The sequence below is a fragment of the Phyllostomus discolor genome, chromosome 13 (genome assembly GCF_004126475.2).
Source record: "Phyllostomus discolor isolate MPI-MPIP mPhyDis1 chromosome 13, mPhyDis1.pri.v3, whole genome shotgun sequence".
NCBI lineage: Eukaryota > Metazoa > Chordata > Mammalia > Chiroptera > Phyllostomidae > Phyllostomus > Phyllostomus discolor.
Window position 1 is genome coordinate 57,044,314 of NC_040915.2, and position 16,839 is coordinate 57,061,152.

General features: G+C 38.0%; 1 protein-coding gene and 1 long non-coding RNA gene across 3 annotated transcripts in view; one reads left to right on the forward strand and one right to left on the reverse strand.

The window, feature by feature from the left end:
• Positions 1-4,425, reverse strand: part of LOC118497930 — a 46,994-nt gene extending 42,569 nt beyond the window's left edge. Inside the window, exon 1 of the long non-coding RNA XR_004900448.1 lies at positions 2,696-4,425. This is a non-coding gene — a long non-coding RNA (uncharacterized LOC118497930). The remainder of the gene's footprint in view (positions 1-2,695) is intronic.
• A 7,087-nt stretch (positions 4,426-11,512) lies between these two features.
• The window catches only part of HORMAD2 (HORMA domain containing 2), an 86,287-nt gene continuing 80,960 nt past the window's right edge, over positions 11,513-16,839 (forward strand). The window contains exon 1 of one of the 2 annotated variants that reach the window (XM_028529064.2): positions 11,513-11,993. The gene's annotated coding sequence lies outside the window, so the exon portion shown is untranslated. Of the gene's footprint in view, positions 11,994-12,193; positions 12,390-16,839 lie in introns of those variants that run through there. The other variant, XM_036014163.1, reaches the window with a different exon arrangement.

Below are 16,839 nucleotides of genomic sequence, written 5' to 3' on the forward strand. Positions count from 1 at the left end.
TGTCTTCTTTGGTTTCTTTTATCAAGTCTTATAGTTTTCAGTGTACAGATTTTCACCTCCTTAGTTAAATTTATTCCTAAGTATTTTATTATTTTTGATTCTGTGTGAATGGAATTGTTTTCTTTATTTCTCTTTCAGATATTTCATTGTTAATGTATACAAATGCAACTGATTTCTGTAATTTGTTTTGTATTCTGTGACTTCCTGAATTCATTAATTAGTTCTAATAGTTTTCAGGTTGAATCTTTAAGATTTCCTGTATATGAGATCATATCATCTGCAAAAACATTTTTACTTCTTCTCTTATTTGGATGCCCTTTATTTTTCTCACCTGATCACTATGGCTGGGATTTCCAGTACTATGTTGAATAGCAGTGGTGATTGTACAAACCCTTGTCTTGTTTCTGATCTTAGAGGAAAAACTTTCAATCTTTCACCAGTAAGTATGATACTAGCTGTAGGTTTGTCATAAATGACCTTTATTATGTTATGTTCCTTCTATACCAATTTGTTGAGAAATTTTATCATTAAAATGTAATTTATCAAATTTTTTTCTATATCTATTGAGGCGATCATGAGATTTAAAAAAATCTTTTATTCTATTAATGTAGTATATCACATTTATTGATTTATGTATGTTGAAATACCTTTGTACTCCATGGATGAATCACACTTGATCATAGCATATGATCCCTTTACAATGCTGCTGAATTTGGTTTGTTAGTATTTTGTTGAAAAATTTTTGCCTCTATATTCATCAGGAATATTGACCTGTAGTTTTCTTTTCTTGTAATGTTTTATCTGGCTTTGATATCAGGGTAATGCTAGCTTTATAAAATGAGTATGGAAGTGTACTCTCCTTTTCAATTTTTTGGAAGAGGTAAGAAGGATTGGTATTAATTCTTCAAATATTTGATAGGATTCACCAGTGAAACCACCAGGTCCCAGGCTTTTCTTTGTTAGGAGGTTTTTGACTGCTGATTCAATCTCCTTTCTCATTATTGGTCTACTCAGATTTTTTGTTCATGATTAAGTCTTGGTAGGTTGTATGTTTCTAGGAATTTATCCACTTCATATAGACTATCCAATTTTTAATGTGTAACTGTTCATAGTAGTCTCTTGTTCCTTTGTATTCCTGTGGTATCAGTTGTAATGCCTCCTTTTTCATTTCTAATTTTATTTATGAGTCTTCTTTATTTTCTTTCTTAGTTAGCCTAGTTAAAGGTTTGTCAATTTTGTTTATGTTTTCAGAAACCAGCTCTTAGTTTCATTGATCTTTTCTATTGTTTTTCTGGTCCCTATTTTATTTCTGCTCTGATCATTACTTTCTTCCTTCTGCTAAGTTTGGACTTAACTGGTTCTTTTTCTAGTTTCTTGAGGTGTAAAGTTAGATTATTTATGTGAATTCTTTCTTTTTCCTTATGTAGGTATTTATTAATATAAATGCCCCTCCTACATTGTTTTACTGCATCCCACAGGTTTGGTATGTTGTGTTTCCATTTTCATTTGTTTAAAGAGATTTTCAATTTCCCCTTTGATTTTTCATTTGATTTATTGGTTGCTCAGTGGTATGTTGTTTAATTTCTACATATTTGTGAATTTTCCAGCTATCCTTCTGTTACTGATTTCTAATTTCATATTGTGGATTCAAAACAGTAGTTGGTATGATTTCAGTCTTCTTAAATTTGCTAAGACTTGTTTTGTGACTTATATGATCTGTCCTTGGGAATTTTCCATGTGTATTCTGCTGCTGGTGGATGGAATGTTCTGTATATGTCTGTTAGGTCCATTTGACTTAAAGTTTAAGTCCAATGCTTCCTTGTTGTTTTTGTTTGGATTCATGGTTGAAAGTGGGGTATTGAAGTCCCCTACTATTATATTGTTGACTATTTCTCTGTCAGATATGTTAGTATTTGCTTAATATATTTAGGTGTTCCAAAGTTGGATGCATATATATTTATTATTATATCTTCTTGATCAATTGACCCCTTTATCATTAAATAATCTTCATCATCTCTTGTTACTGTTTTTGTTTTAAAGTCTATTTTGTGTAATATAGGTATAACTACTCCTGCTTTCTTCTAATTTCCACTTTCATAAAATGTTTCTTCCCATCCCTTCACCCTGGGCCTATGTGTATCCTTAAAGCAGACAGGAATCTCCTATAGAAGCATATAGTTGGATCTTTTTAAAAATTCCATCCATTTTATAATTTTGATTGGAGAATTTAACCCATTTAGAGTAATTATTGATAGGTAAAGACTTCTTAATACCTTATTATTGTTTTCTGCCTGTTTTGTAGTTCTCTCATTCCTTTCTTCCTCTCTTGATGCCTTTCTTTGTGAATTGATGATTGTCTGTAGTGGTATACCTTGACTCCCTTCTCTTTATCTTTTGTGAATCTACTGTAAGTTTTTGTTTTGTGGTTATCAAGAGGCTTATATAACACCTTAAAGATATAACAGCCTATTTTACACTAATAACTTAACTTCAACCTCAGACAAAACTCTATCCTTTTACTCGCCCTTCCCTTTTATGTTTTTGATATAACAATTTATTTCTTTTTATATTGTATATTCATTAACAAGTTATTGTAACTAATACTTTTGACCTTTAACTTCTACAGTAGAGTTAAGTGGTTAACACATTGCCATATTACAGAATTAGACTATTCTGAATTTGACTATATACTTACCTTTGCCAGTGTGCTGTATATTTGGATATGTTTTCATATTAATAATTAGCATCTTTTCATTTAAGCTTGAAGAACTTCCTCCTGCATTTCCTCTAAGGTGGATATTGTGGTGATAAATTCCCTCAGCTTTTGTTTGTTTGGTAAAGTCTCTAACTCTCCTTCATTTTTGGAGGTTAACTTTTCTGGGTAAAGTATTCTTGGTTGGTGGTTTTTTTTCTTTCAGCACTTTGAATATACCATCCCACTCTCTCCTGGCCCATACAGTATCTGCTGAAAAAAAAGGGCAAATCACCAGGAAGATATAATAATTATAAATATACATACATGTAACATCAAAGCACCTAAATACATGAAGCAAACATTGATAGAATTAGTGGAAGAAATAGATAGTAACAAAATAATAGCAGGAGATTTCAATACCCAACTTTCAATAATGAATGAAATGACCAGATAGAAGATGAAGAAGGAAACAGAGGACTTGAACAACACTATAAACCAACTGGACCTAACAAACATACAGAATACTTCACTGAACAATAGCAAAACACATCTTCTCAAAAGCGTATGAAACGTTCTCCAGGATAGGTTAGAAAACAAGCCTTAAGAAATTTAAGAGGTTGAAAAAAAAATTTAAGAAGTTGAAATCATACCAAGTATCTTTTCTGACCACATGGATGAAACTAGAAATCAACAGCAAAAGGACAACTAGAACATTCATAAATACGTGGAAATTAAACAACACATTTGAACAACCAATACGTCAAAGAAGAAATCCCAAGGGAAATTAGGAAATATCATGACACAAATAAAAACAGGAAAGGCTAAGAATCTGGCAAGTGATTCCAAGGATGATCTTTAGTGAAAAGAATATACAATTTGTAATAAGCTGACCTAGTTTTGAATCTACAACTTTACCACTTACCAGCTGTGTGACCACAGATAAATAATTTTAGCTTTCAACAATTCCATTTCCTAAGCTGTTTAAAATGGGGATAATCATAACTTCCTCTTTTTTCCTATAAGACTATTATAGGAAAAAATGAAATAATATACTATATGAGGCCTTATAAATGGGGAGGCTAGAAATGTCATTATTCTTTGCTCTCTTTGCTGCCTTTAACAGCACTCACCCTTACCCTAGTTGTGGCTACTACTCAGGTGCTATGTGTCATGTGTTGTAGTCTGAAACAGCATTTCTGACCCACAAAACCTGTTTTCTTAATATAGTTGATAATGTTCATGTTATAAAGTACAGAACTTAGAGTGTTAAACCTAGATTGTAAAATGTAGTTAACTCCTGATTTTGCCAAACACTAGGTATGTAAATGGGGCAGTTCCATAACATTTTAGGTCCTTCCTCACTTGCAAAATTGTAATTTTAGAATTGCAGAAGCAATTTGTCCATTGTCTATCTTTGAGGGTGGTCATATTGATCACCTGAGAACATATATGGTAGAGCATGCTTAAAAGATGATGATTATTATGATTAGCCCATCTGTCTGGCACATGATAGCATAGTAAAGGTTTGTCCTTTATTATCCTAATCAATAAGGATTAACATTAAGTGGACATCTTCAAATAGAATACAAGTTGGTTTCTCTAATAAAGACTAATGTCACCAAGAACTCCAAAGACACAGTGACAGTGTTACCTAGAATGTTAGCTAAAAGTATTGGGTTGGCCAAAAAAGCCTGTTTAGTTTTTTCTATAAAATAAAAGACACATTTTTCATTTTCACCAATAGTTTTATTGATTTGAATATTTTGAGTATGTCAGCTATCTCCTGCTATTGGCTTTTAGTGGGTAGAGGCCAGGGTGCTGCTAAAACATCTTCCAATGCATAAGACAGCCCCACAGCAATAAATTATTTGGCCAAAATGTCAATAGTACCAAGAAACTTTGCAAACCACTTTTGACATATTCGATCAGTCACAACATCTTTTCCATACACTGCACAAATCTTTTTTTTTTGCATTTCAGTTGCGTTTTTACCTTTCATGAAATAATAAAGCATAATATGCTGAAAATCTTGTGTATTTTATTCCATCTTCAATATTTAAAAAGCTGCACAAAAATTCACCAATTTTGATAAGTTTTTTAAATGCATGCTGATATGACGGCTGTCACAATGGTATCTAACAAAAGTTTCAAATGAAGTTTAAGACAACTAAGCACTACTAAAGCCATGGTATGGAAAAAAACAAAAACTTTTTCATTACCCAAGTTAGAAATCTTTCCCATTTCTCACCTTTCTAAACCTGTTCTAAATTTTACTTTCTCTAAGACTCCTGTATCATACTTAACCATCTTACTCTGAGCAGATGAACCCCAAAAAAGGGAGAGAAAACCCTAATGCTCTCTCTCACCTGAACTCTAATGTCTAAATGATATTGATATATTCTTAGCACCTTCAGTCTTGTCTGAGAGAATACAGCCTCCCTCCTTGTTTACAAGGTAGGTATTCCTGGTCCATTTCCCTCCTTCTTCCTCTAGAACTTCATGCCATCAGTCATTTCCTACACTATTATCTGCAGTCACTCATTTGCCACAAGATTCTTCACAGTTTACCAATCAATATGGGTGTCTCCCCTCCAATGTGATCACCCTTGATTTTTTATTTTTGGAAAAGTTTCGCCTGGTTAGGGAGAAGACAATGATTCGATAATGTTTAGAAAGAAAACCAGTATAGTTTAAATCAGAAAGGGGAGAGCTGGGAATGCGTTGCTCAGTTTGGATGTTTCTACAGTAATCAAGGTAAGAAGGAACTGGGACCTGAGATAGAGTGATGACATGAGAAAGAAAGCAGGAAATAATGCAAGAAAAGTTATGTAAGTAAAACTAATAAATCTCAGCAAATAATTGCAAGAGGGGTAGAGGGAAAATAAAGAATAAGAGAATGGTTTTCAAGCAAAGACTTCTATAGCCACACATAACAAAAAAATACAGATTTTATATAATTTGTTCAGGAAGGTCACTAAACAAGCAAATAGCAACAACATGCTCTGGAAAGGCAGGGGATCTGATTTCCAGAGTTGCTACACTATATTATTTTAAATGTCCAGTTTTCATTAAAAATTATGACATGCAAAGAAACAAGGAAGTATCATACAGACACACAGTCAAGAAATTATCCCTGAAGAAGCCCAGACGTTGAACTTACTGGACAAAAACTTTAAGTAAGTTCAAAAAAATGTTCAAATAAGTAAAGGAAATCATGGACTAAAGAATGAAAGGGAATGTGAGAATGTTTCTCACCAAATCACTGTTTTGTGCATGTTAAAATGGTGACTTTTATGTATGTCAATAAAAAGTACATTTTAAAAAGAGGATGGTTTTCTGTGTGTACACTATCCTTTAATAAAAAGATTCGCACACACAAAAATAATGGTTTCAAATTAGGATAAATGGAAAAGTAATACAATCAACAGAAATAGGAAATTGGACTATACCTTTTGAAAGATCAACACTATTATGCATAATGTGAATACATCCCAGTTAATTGCTTGGATAATATTTGGATTCTTCCAACAACATATGTGCATTCACTCAACATGTGTTTATTAAACATGTCCTATGTCTAGGCACTTTTCAGCCAATAAAGGGGATGGGGATGTCCATCAGTTCTTGATAAAGCCATACTTTGAATTCTCACAATGCATCTTGCTATAATATATCTTTCTGTTCTGTACACTGTGACTGAGGTTAATATAGCCCCTGGCATATTTGGGAATATGGCTTTCACATAAATCTGGCTTTCTGGGATAGTTTTCTTAGGTGTAAGCTATAGTAAACCTCTAATGCTGCTTTCTTGCAATTCTTTCTCCCTTCCATTCAAGAAAGGTATATAGGTAATTTTCCTGTGATATCGTACTCACTTTCTAGTTAACTTTTCTCTGGGTAGGAAGACTTTGATTTTTGTTTGTTTATTTAATGAGAAGAAATGTTAGAAAAGCCTGTCTTAGATGTTTCATATTATTGTATTCACATCATTCGAAGATCACAAGTACTCTGAATCTTAAATTAGAAAACTTGTTATCAGAGGTCATTAGTACTTACACATGTAATTTATCATAAGGTTAGTAAAAACAAAGGAAGAAAAAAGCCCCTCTTGTGACTGAGGCTGAACTGTGGTCTCATAGGAATTCTAACCCATTTTTTGGTAACTGTCATTTTCTAACCATCAAAATATATATAAAATGAAGAGCCTCAAAATATGGGCTGTCAGTAGTGTGGTAAATTTTGAACATCACCTCATCTCAGATTCTGTGCAAATATACCAAGTAGCAGTCGTCAAAAGCCAGTTTAAAATCCATTTCATTTCAAACCTTTTATATTAAATGATAAACATTAAGAGAAATAACATCACTTTACATGTCATCAAAACTTTATAGTCAGCAAAAAACAGAAGCAAGTACACAAACAGAATATTGCTATAATGTTTGAGAATTCAATAACATCTTTGACATCATTTCTTAGTTGGGGCACTTATGCAGGCAGCAGCCTGTCACTTACATCCCCTGTCATTTCCTGTTCCAAATCATTAAACCCTAGGCTTTCCCTAGAAACATACAACCTGCTTGGAGATTCTTTAGCCAGTCAGAAAGGATCAATTTGAAGGACACAGAAATTGATATGCAACTCTTGAGGCACGGGGACCTTAATAAATTGCCACCTACATATGGAATTATATTTTGTAGGCTGACAGTGAGTAGGCAGAAGCAGTAGTATCTCATACTTATACCTCATAGTCAGGGCTCATATCATATTGATTGACTTCTCTTTGGCTGCCAGAGAATGGATCAAGTTCAGGAGCTAGAGCCAAGTTGGCAATCCTTTATCTTTGCCTTTCTCTTTTAAAAAAATCCTAAATAAGTTAGGCAGTATAATACTTTATACAAAGAGGCTTGATTCAAAACTTCAGTTATTTAAATCACTTTGTCTGTCTTTCCTTCTTAGTAATACTTAAAAGTTTAGTACTCCAGAGTCACATTCACAAACACCATGGAACAACCCTCCCACTGCCCCCGTCCCCACAAAGTCACATGGCTACTTCATGCCCCAGTGGAGGCCAGGATAAAATAACATTCTAACACAGAAATGAGAAGGCTTGAAATAATGCAGCTGGCATGAGAAAGCCACATTTGACTTAACCTTAGTGAGGAAGACAAAGATGAAAGGAGACTCTTTTTAGCTCTCCTTTTAACCATGACTGAGGCACTTGGGATTGCAAAAGCAACATTGAGCCTTCAGAAGCGTGATGCTTCCAGGAGTGGAAAGAAGGGTCTTACACCTCCTTTTCTTTCTTAGTTCTAAAATGGTGGGTAAATGTCTGCTTCTATTGGTTTGAAGTAGTCTAACCATTGCCAAAGAACAAGCAAAGGAAATTATATGCACATGCTGTCCTCCTAAAATGCCAACTCCTTTGTGAAGCTGTCTTGACTCTCTATTCAGAAGGCATAGCTTCCTTCTCTACACTCTATTATGTAATTTATACCTCCATTAATATTTGCAAACTATTTTCTATGTCAGTAATGTGTTTACAATGTTTCCATCTCTTATTAAACTGTAAACTTCCACAGCTCTGGACCAACTTGTTATCTTTCTGATCTGCACAATGTCAAGCAGAATGCTTTATATTGGTAGGTGCAAAATAAATGCTTGATGAATGAATATATATGGTGGTGTCAGCTTTATGATGACTGAAAGTTATGATGGTTTTAAGAGTTCTAATAGAAGTTGGACGCAGCTGTGGCTGGTATGGCTCACTTGTTGGAGTGTCATCCCATAAACCAAAGGGTCACGGGTTCAATTCAAGGTCAGGACACATACCTGGGTTGCAAGTTTGATCCCTGGTTGGGATGCAAATGAGAGACAACCAATCAATGTTTCTCTCTAACATCAATCTTTCTTTCCCTCTCTCTCTTCCTTCCTTCCCCTGTCTCTAAAAAATAAAATAATAATATTAAAATCAATAAGCACATCCTCTGATGAGGATAAAAGTTGAATGCAAACAGAATAAAGAGCCACACTTTTAAAAAAAGATTCTATTTATTTATTTTTATAGAGAGAGGAAGAGAGAAAAGCAGAGAAACATCAATGTGTGACAGAAACATCAATGGGTTACCTCTCAGTCCACAACCTAGGCATGTGCTCTGACTGGGGATTGAACCAGGGACCTTTTGGTTCATAGGCTGGCACTCATCCCACTGAGACACACCAGTAGGACAGAAACCATACTTTTTACTTAGGTGCTCACTCCACTCCAATGTCTTTTCTCTGTATTTGGTATCATCATATACACTGAAGAGGGAGATGCATCTAGAGATGTCCTCCTGGGAATATATTTTATACCCAGTATGTCTATTTTTAAAACTCTCAAGTAAACTATCTTATGTAGAAGATTTTCAAGGTTAAACTGAACCTGATGGAGAGAGCTTCAATCAAACAAACGGTATCTCTACTTCCTGTGACATAGTGTGCTGTCAGATGCCTGAGAAGCAACTCCAAGATTCTGAAATCTGACAGCATGATTCCACAAGACTCTACTAACTAGGTATTGCCTACATAAAATGATCAAGAAGAGGAAAAAAAGAAACCTGAATTTCTTTGAACTGAGAAGGAAAAATGGTTGTTAGTTCTCAAAGAACAAGGGTCTAGAGACTGATTAATGAGAAGTGACAACTACTTCAAGTACAAAGAGTAAAATGAAATGTGTCTAACAAGAGAATGGTCAACTTTAGGCAATGAAAGCCATGTCAAATAAGATATCTTCCTCCTCTACTTTCATCTGTTTCACATTTTACAGAGCTTGGCAAAACTTTAACAACTCGTTACTTGGAAATTTCTAAGCAGTGATCAATTTCTACCACAATGTACATTTTTTCTTTCCAAAATAAACAAGGTACTTTACTTTGACAGGGACAATTTCCAATCTCTTATCACTGGAAGATACAAAAGAAGCTGGGAAGTTGTCTGAATATCAAACAGCACTTTTGAGTTCATTAGGCCATTATCCTTAGGTCTGTAATCAAAAGATGAAGAGTACAGGCTCAAAAGCTTTTAGGTGACAGGAAGCAAGTCTTTGTTTGGAGATTTTTGTGTTTCAGTTATAAACCAGGCTCACAGAAAAGTAATCAGAAACTAGACTGGCTAGAGATATGAAAGAGCCTTGAAATAAGAGGTATGAGACCATATGTTATACTTGTGACTTGGTCTCTTAAGCTTAAGGACCTTGAGCAAATTGCTTAAACTCTAAACTGTAAGTAAGATACTAGACTTCAATGATTTCTAGAACCTCCTGTGGCATTATCAATTTTTTATTGTCTAATATTATACCTTAAGTTATGGATTGGTTCATTTACCTATTTGAATACCTTCAATGAATATAATAAAGGACAGTGTCATCAAGGAGTTAAGTCAGTGGGAAAAGTGAAGGCTTTATCCACAGCTCCTAAAACAGATGCTCATTCATCCATTCTAGTTCTAAACCAGGGTTACAAGGAAACCAACAGGGAATAAGGGTAAGAAGGAGTAGGAGAAACTCCGTAGCTCCTAGGAGGAAGAGAGATTAATTTATTGTTTCAGTCCAGCAACATTTATTGAATGATCATTGTGTACCCAGTACTGTGCTGGGCACTGGGGATCCTAGGGTAACCCTGATAGACCAGGCCTCTAATGAAGTTTACTTACATTCTAGGAGGTGAAGAGAAGAAAAACAGGCTAGTAATTAAATAAATAAATAAAAATCCAGACTACGATCAATTCTATGAAGAAAGTAGCAATAATGAGAGTAGTAATAATAATGAGAATAACTGTATTTGGGGGAAGGGGTGTTTGGCTGGAGTGCCATTAGCACAGGGCAGAGAGGGAAGGCTCTTTGGAGATGGTGGTAGTTGACTGAGCTAAGAGTTGAAGACAGATGAGTATGAATCCAACCAGCAAAGAGGGCTAGTGATTCACCTGGAGGGGTGCAGGTAAATACTGAGGCTGGAAAGGGCTGGAGCAGAGAGACCATCCATGTGTTTGGAGTTTAAAGAACAGTTAATTCTAGACAGTATAGTATTAAAGCAGTAGTTCTTAACTAAGGGCGATTTTGCGCCCCCGCCCACACACCACCAGGGGACCTTTGACAATGTCTGGAGACATCTTGAGTTGTCACGATTTGGGAAGCGGGTGGGGTGGAAGTGTACTGCTGTTGAGGTTGAGGAACCCTGCACTAAAGGAATATTACAGCCCAAATTTGGGTTTTAGTCATTATGCTGTAAACTAATGTTTTTACCAACTTGCATCTTCTACTTGCGGAAACAAAGTTAAAAACAGATTTCAAGTAGCCCACTGCTTCGTCCACTCCCCTAGGAAATCTCATGGCAGAGGCTCAAGGGGCCTTAGAAAAGCTCCACAGGGGAGGTACTTACACACATACCTGAACACGCGAAAAGGGATCTGAGGAGTCACACCCAGCCGTTCACTGGGGTTACCTCTACGGAAGGAACCGGGCTTAGGGGCCGTGTAGGGAAAGTGTATTCATGCTTTATTTGCATGATTACAAATTAATGTTAACAACAATGCGATGTTGGGTCCATGCACAGAGGAGAAGGGGAGACGCGCTCAAGGACTGAAACCTCGTTCGTCTGGGCGTCTAAATGCCCCTTCCGCGTTGACCCTGGGCATCCCAGGCTCTCGCCTCCTCTCCCGGACGCCGCCCCGCGCGGGCCGCAGGCCTCTCGGGGACCCGTGACCCCCGGGCCTTGGCCCGCATTAACCCTGGACCTCTCCCGGCCCGCGGGGGCCTCCCCGCAGCTGCCTCACCTCAACGGGGAGGCGCCTCCTCCAGAAGCCCTGCAGCAGGTTGTCCTGACATGCTTGTTGTCTTCGACGTACTTGTTGCCCAAGTTGAAGGCAACGTCAGGTCCTTCCGCGCGAGCTCAGGTCCTTCCGCGCGAGCTCAGGTCCCCCGGGCCCGGGAGTGCCAGGCGGACCTCCGGAAGGTCGGGAAACGGGGCCGCAGAGACGCGGCGCGGGAAGCGAGAGGGCGAGTGGACGGGGAACACAAGCCAGGGTGTGGAGGGGGCCGGGCGCGCTAGGGTCCTATAAGCGGCGGCAGCTCGTCCCTTCTTTGCATATTCATGAAGCGGAGAGGCGATGGACACCTGAGAAAGCTTTGGGAGGTCATGAATTATTCATGAAGCACTTCGCCCCACCCAAGAAGATCTCGTTGATTATTCATGAGCCCGGGAGGCGGGTTTGAGCCGGAAAAGGCCGTTGAATGCGGCTCTGAGGAAGAAGTCCGCTAGCTGAGGTGAGGGCTGGCCAGGCGCGGTCTGCGGAGGAAAAGGGCGCTTGAGGATTGTCCGTTCTTTAGTCTTACGTTAACTTTTTTCTTTTCTTTTTTTCACTTGAGAGTTTAAGTTTGAGTTGAACGTATATCGCTGAGGCCCCAGTTACTGAGAGGAGAAGCTTCGGGAAGGCCGGGGCTGAACCGAAAGACGGGGGGCGCAGCTTGTAGGTTAACATTTACCGGTCCACGTGTGAGGAGGAAACACTTCACACAGGCCAGGAACAGAAAAGGTGGAGAAAATTCTGCGAGGAACACGCGCATTCCCATCACCTAAGTAGCTTTTAAGTTCAGATGGTGGTGGTAGAGGGGGAATCGGTCTCGGAGAGGAAGCAGCAGCGGCCACGAGCCGCCGGGCAGGTGATCAGATCGGCGGGGCTGTGCGTGACGCCGTGCGTGACGCCGAGGCTGTTGTGGAACTTTCGAGCTGTATTTCAGCCAGGTCGGGTTTTCCTCCAGCCGTGGCAGGTGTTCCGCCAGAATCGATGCCTGGCGCAGGCCGAGGGGTGGCATGAGCACCCGTCGTGACCTGGGCTCTTCTTCCACTTTATCCAGGATTTGCCACTTAATCTCTGTGGACTTCAGCTCCCCAAACACTCCGGGGGAGAGGGTGTCGGGAAACCCAAGATTAGTCAATCACCGAAATGCGTTCAAGTGCCCGGCATTGGACAGGGCGTGCAGTACATCTTGTACTTGGCTGGTGACATTGGGGGCGGGAGGGGCGGCGCGGGGAGGGAGACTCGTCCTAGCTCCGAAAGGAGTGCTTAATCTAATTAGGGCGATCATCTAATTTCTGCCTGGTTGGACCATAAATCTCCCGAGATGTGAACAGTTTTTCATCTTCGTAATCCTAGGGGAAGCCTAGCACATTGTAGTCGCCCACTCAAGGCTGAATGAATGAATAATTAAAGTAGCATGAAGATATTAAAAAACCAAAAGAGCATGAACCAATACCCAGTTAATACAGTGGAAACCATTTGCTCTGAGTGAACACGGAGTAGGGGAATAATGAGGGCCAAATGGGATTTGTTAAGATGGTGAGTAATGTAACTCAATGAAAACAAACTCTGTGAAACCTTTGAGTCACTGGTGGCCTTTGGCAAACCGAGTCCCCTCACTGGACTTCACTTTCCTCTTCTTTATAGTTTTACATTTTAAATTTCCATGGTTCATTTTGAATTAATATTTGTATATGGTGTGAAATTTAGGTTGAGGTTCTCCCCCACCCCGATGGATGTCCTATTGTGCCAGTGCCATTTGTATAAAGACCATCCTTCCTCCACTGAATTATTTACCCTTTTCTTTATAAACAAGGGTTTAGATTAGTTGTGCAGGATGTCTCCTGTTCCTTCCAACTCTGTATTGTGGAGCCTGTTTATGTCGATTGGCATGCATGTCCTTTAAATAAGGCCATACTTCATATCAGGCACATGTAAGGAAAAGAAAGGTCACCTACTTGCATTTTAGAATCTAGCTATTGGATATTGTTCACTCGACAGCAAAGGTATTTTTCTGTTTAAAAAATGGTTGTGGAAGATTGGGAAAGATGGGTGGAAAGCATTAGGGAATCAACTATTACTGTCTTGGGGCAAACAATAAAATTTTGGTTTTTGCACCACTCCAAATGCCTCCCTCCAAAAAAAAGTGGCTTAGGCCTTTGTAAACTTAACAACAGCTGGTTTATCTTTATCTGAATCTTGTATTCACAGATAAAAGGGTGAAGTAGTAGGTAAGTGTGCAACCATTTAAAACAGGGCAGTTGAGATATAGATCAAAAAGTAAGCCCAGAGTGAGTCTTGCCTCTTTCTTGCCTCTTTCTCAGAAGATCATAAACCTTGTCACATTTGGACATATCAAGAATAATAGTGAATGCTGTTGATGCCCTGTGAAGTTTCACATGTTTGTGGATCTAGTAAGCAAACAAATAAACATTTGATAAAAGACATTGGAAAGTTAGAGTTCTAACCTTTAAATCCTTAGTTTTGAAATCTTTCCTAGATTTTTAGATGATGAATCAGAACAAGGTGTTAAAAAAATCAGTTATTTTCTAAGAGTGCTTTATTATAGTCATACCTCTTGAGGCTGTCAGCTTGTGAGCTTTCAAAATTAAGCAGTTTGTAATTAGATAAGAGACCTCTACAAAATACCTACTCAAAGGGAAAACAACAGTAGGAACAAAATAGTTAGTGTTTGAAAAAGGCCTATTTAAAAATATTATTTAGATCTTTTTTGCCTTCCTGAAGCAAGCTTATTCTAGAACACCAGAAAGAGACACTACTGCCACGTTTAGATATCAGTAAACAAGCTCAACAACTAGTAAAAGTCATTTTAGATAGAACAAAACAAAGGAAAATTTAATTTTGGAGAGTCATTATAGAAAAACCCCTAAATTGTGAGTCAAAATTTCTTGATTTTTAAAAAATTTTATTTATTTATTTTTAGGGAGGGAAGGAAAGGGGAGAGAGAGAGAGAGAAACATCAATGTGTGGTTGCTGGGGGTTATGGCCTGTAACCCAGGAATGTACCCTGGCTGGGAATCGAACCTGGGACACTTTGGTTCCCAGCCCACGCTCAATCCACTGAGCTACGCCAGCCAGGGCAGGAAGTAATTCTTGATAAAACTATACTAAACCGTGTCTAGGAGATGAATAGGAATTGGAAGTGGAGGAGGATGTTTCAGACAGAATGAATATTACAAAAGCTTGAAAGCTGGAGAGAATATAGTCCTTTAGGGTAATTAAAGTAGGTAAGAATAGCTGATGCATAAAAGAGTAAGGGAAAGTGGTTAGAGGCACGGCTAAAGGAGGCATGAGCCAAATCTTGGAGCTGTGAAAGGAATTTGGATTTTATCCTGAGGGCAGTGGGGAGCCACTGAAGTATTTCAGCCTAGGAAGTTATATAATCAAGTTTGTAATTTAAAAAGAAAACTCTGGCTGCAATACAAAGAACATACTGGAGAAGGGTAAGACCGATAACAAGCAGACTGGTGGTTGTAGCAGTCTGGGCAAAAGATCAGGCTGATTTGATCCAAAGCAGAGATGACAACGTGGATAAAGTAAGGAGTGGACATTTGAGAAATATTAAGATGACTAGATATAGGAGTAGTGGTGGTGGAAGGGGACAGGGTTGAATCACAGTTTTTAGGCCTGAGCAACTAGGTATTTGATGGTGTCATTCACTAACCTAGGGAACAGAAATAGGTTTTGGGGAAGAGAATTCACATGTGAATGTGTTGGGAGCATCAAAGTGGAACTGTCTCAGGTCTTGATCTGCAACTCCCCAGAGAGACCTGGGCAGGGGGTGTATATACACACACACGTAAATTATATATATATATATATATATATATATATATATATATGAATCATTAGAAGAGAAATAGTAATTGAGACAATGGGAATGTATTTATACAGCCAGGAAGTGTATTTAGAAGTTAAAAAAAAAAAGAAAGAAAAGAGCCCCTAGGACAAAACCCTGAAGTACTCCCAAAGCTAAAAATGGTCAGGGAAAAAAGTCTGAAGAGGACAATGAAAAAGAACAACTGGGAGGCTGGAAAAAAAATGAGGAGTTAGAGTACTAATATAGTATAAGATTTAAAAAAATTAAAATGCTTGCCCTGGCTGGTGTAGCTCAGTGGATTGAGCACAGGCCAGTGAACTAAAAGTCACTGGTTCGATTCCCAGTTAGGGCACATGTCTGGGTTTCGGGCTGTGTCCCCAGTTGGGGGAACGTGGGGGGCAACCACACATTGATGACTTTCTCCCTCTCTTTCTCCTTCCCTTTCCCTCTCTCTAAAAAATAAATAAATAAAAACTTTTACAAAAAGAAAACATGTATAACATTTTAAAAAATTAAAATGCTTTATGACATAATGAAATGTATATCAGAGTATTCCAAGTGTCTTGCAAACAATGACTCATGTAGTCCTCACAACAACGGTGTGAAGTAGGTACTATTACTATCCTTATTTTACAGATAAGGAAGCTAAGACACACAACTTGCCCAAGATGCAAGGGAATTGTAGACTGAGATTTGATCCTAGGTAATTTGGCTCCAAAAGAGTCCATGTGCTTAAACCGCTATGCTATGTTACCTCTCAAGATAAACACTTGCCTGGATAAACAGCATAAGGGCCCTGAAAAGTTAGATTTATTGTCTTCATTTTACAAAAATGAAACTGAGGCTCAGAGAGGTTAAGTAACTTGATCAAGTCACAGAGCTAGTAGGTAGTTGAGCAAATTCTAGGTAGTAGAATTTGAACTCCAAAGCCTCTTTCTATTAAATTATACTCCTGATTATTTTCTCTATGTACATACATGTGTGTGTATAAAATTTAACTTATTTTATAAATGTTAATTCCTCAGATATTTACCAAATGTTAATAGTGACTAGCTTTAAAATCTTTCTCAAAAGCAAATGCCCCTTAATAAACAAAATAAACTAATGAGCAAAATAGAACCAGAGACATAGAAACATGGAACAGGCTGACAGCAACCCAAGGGTGGGGAGGGGATAATGGTGGAAAGGAGAAAGGACTAGTCAAAGAATGTGTATGAATAACCCATAGACATGGACAACGGTAGGGGGATTGACTATGGGAGCAGGGTTTGGGCTGGACAGAGGAGAGCAAAGGGGGAAAAATTTGGGCAACTGTAATAGAATAACAACAAAAACAACTGCCCTAGATGTCTCAGAATTTTAAGTGATAGTATTGATTTAATCCAGGTTATTCATATATTCCAAAAATATGGATGTAGTAATGCATTATGTTCTAATCGGTGCTATTCTCAGCACTTCATTCTCTAGAAAT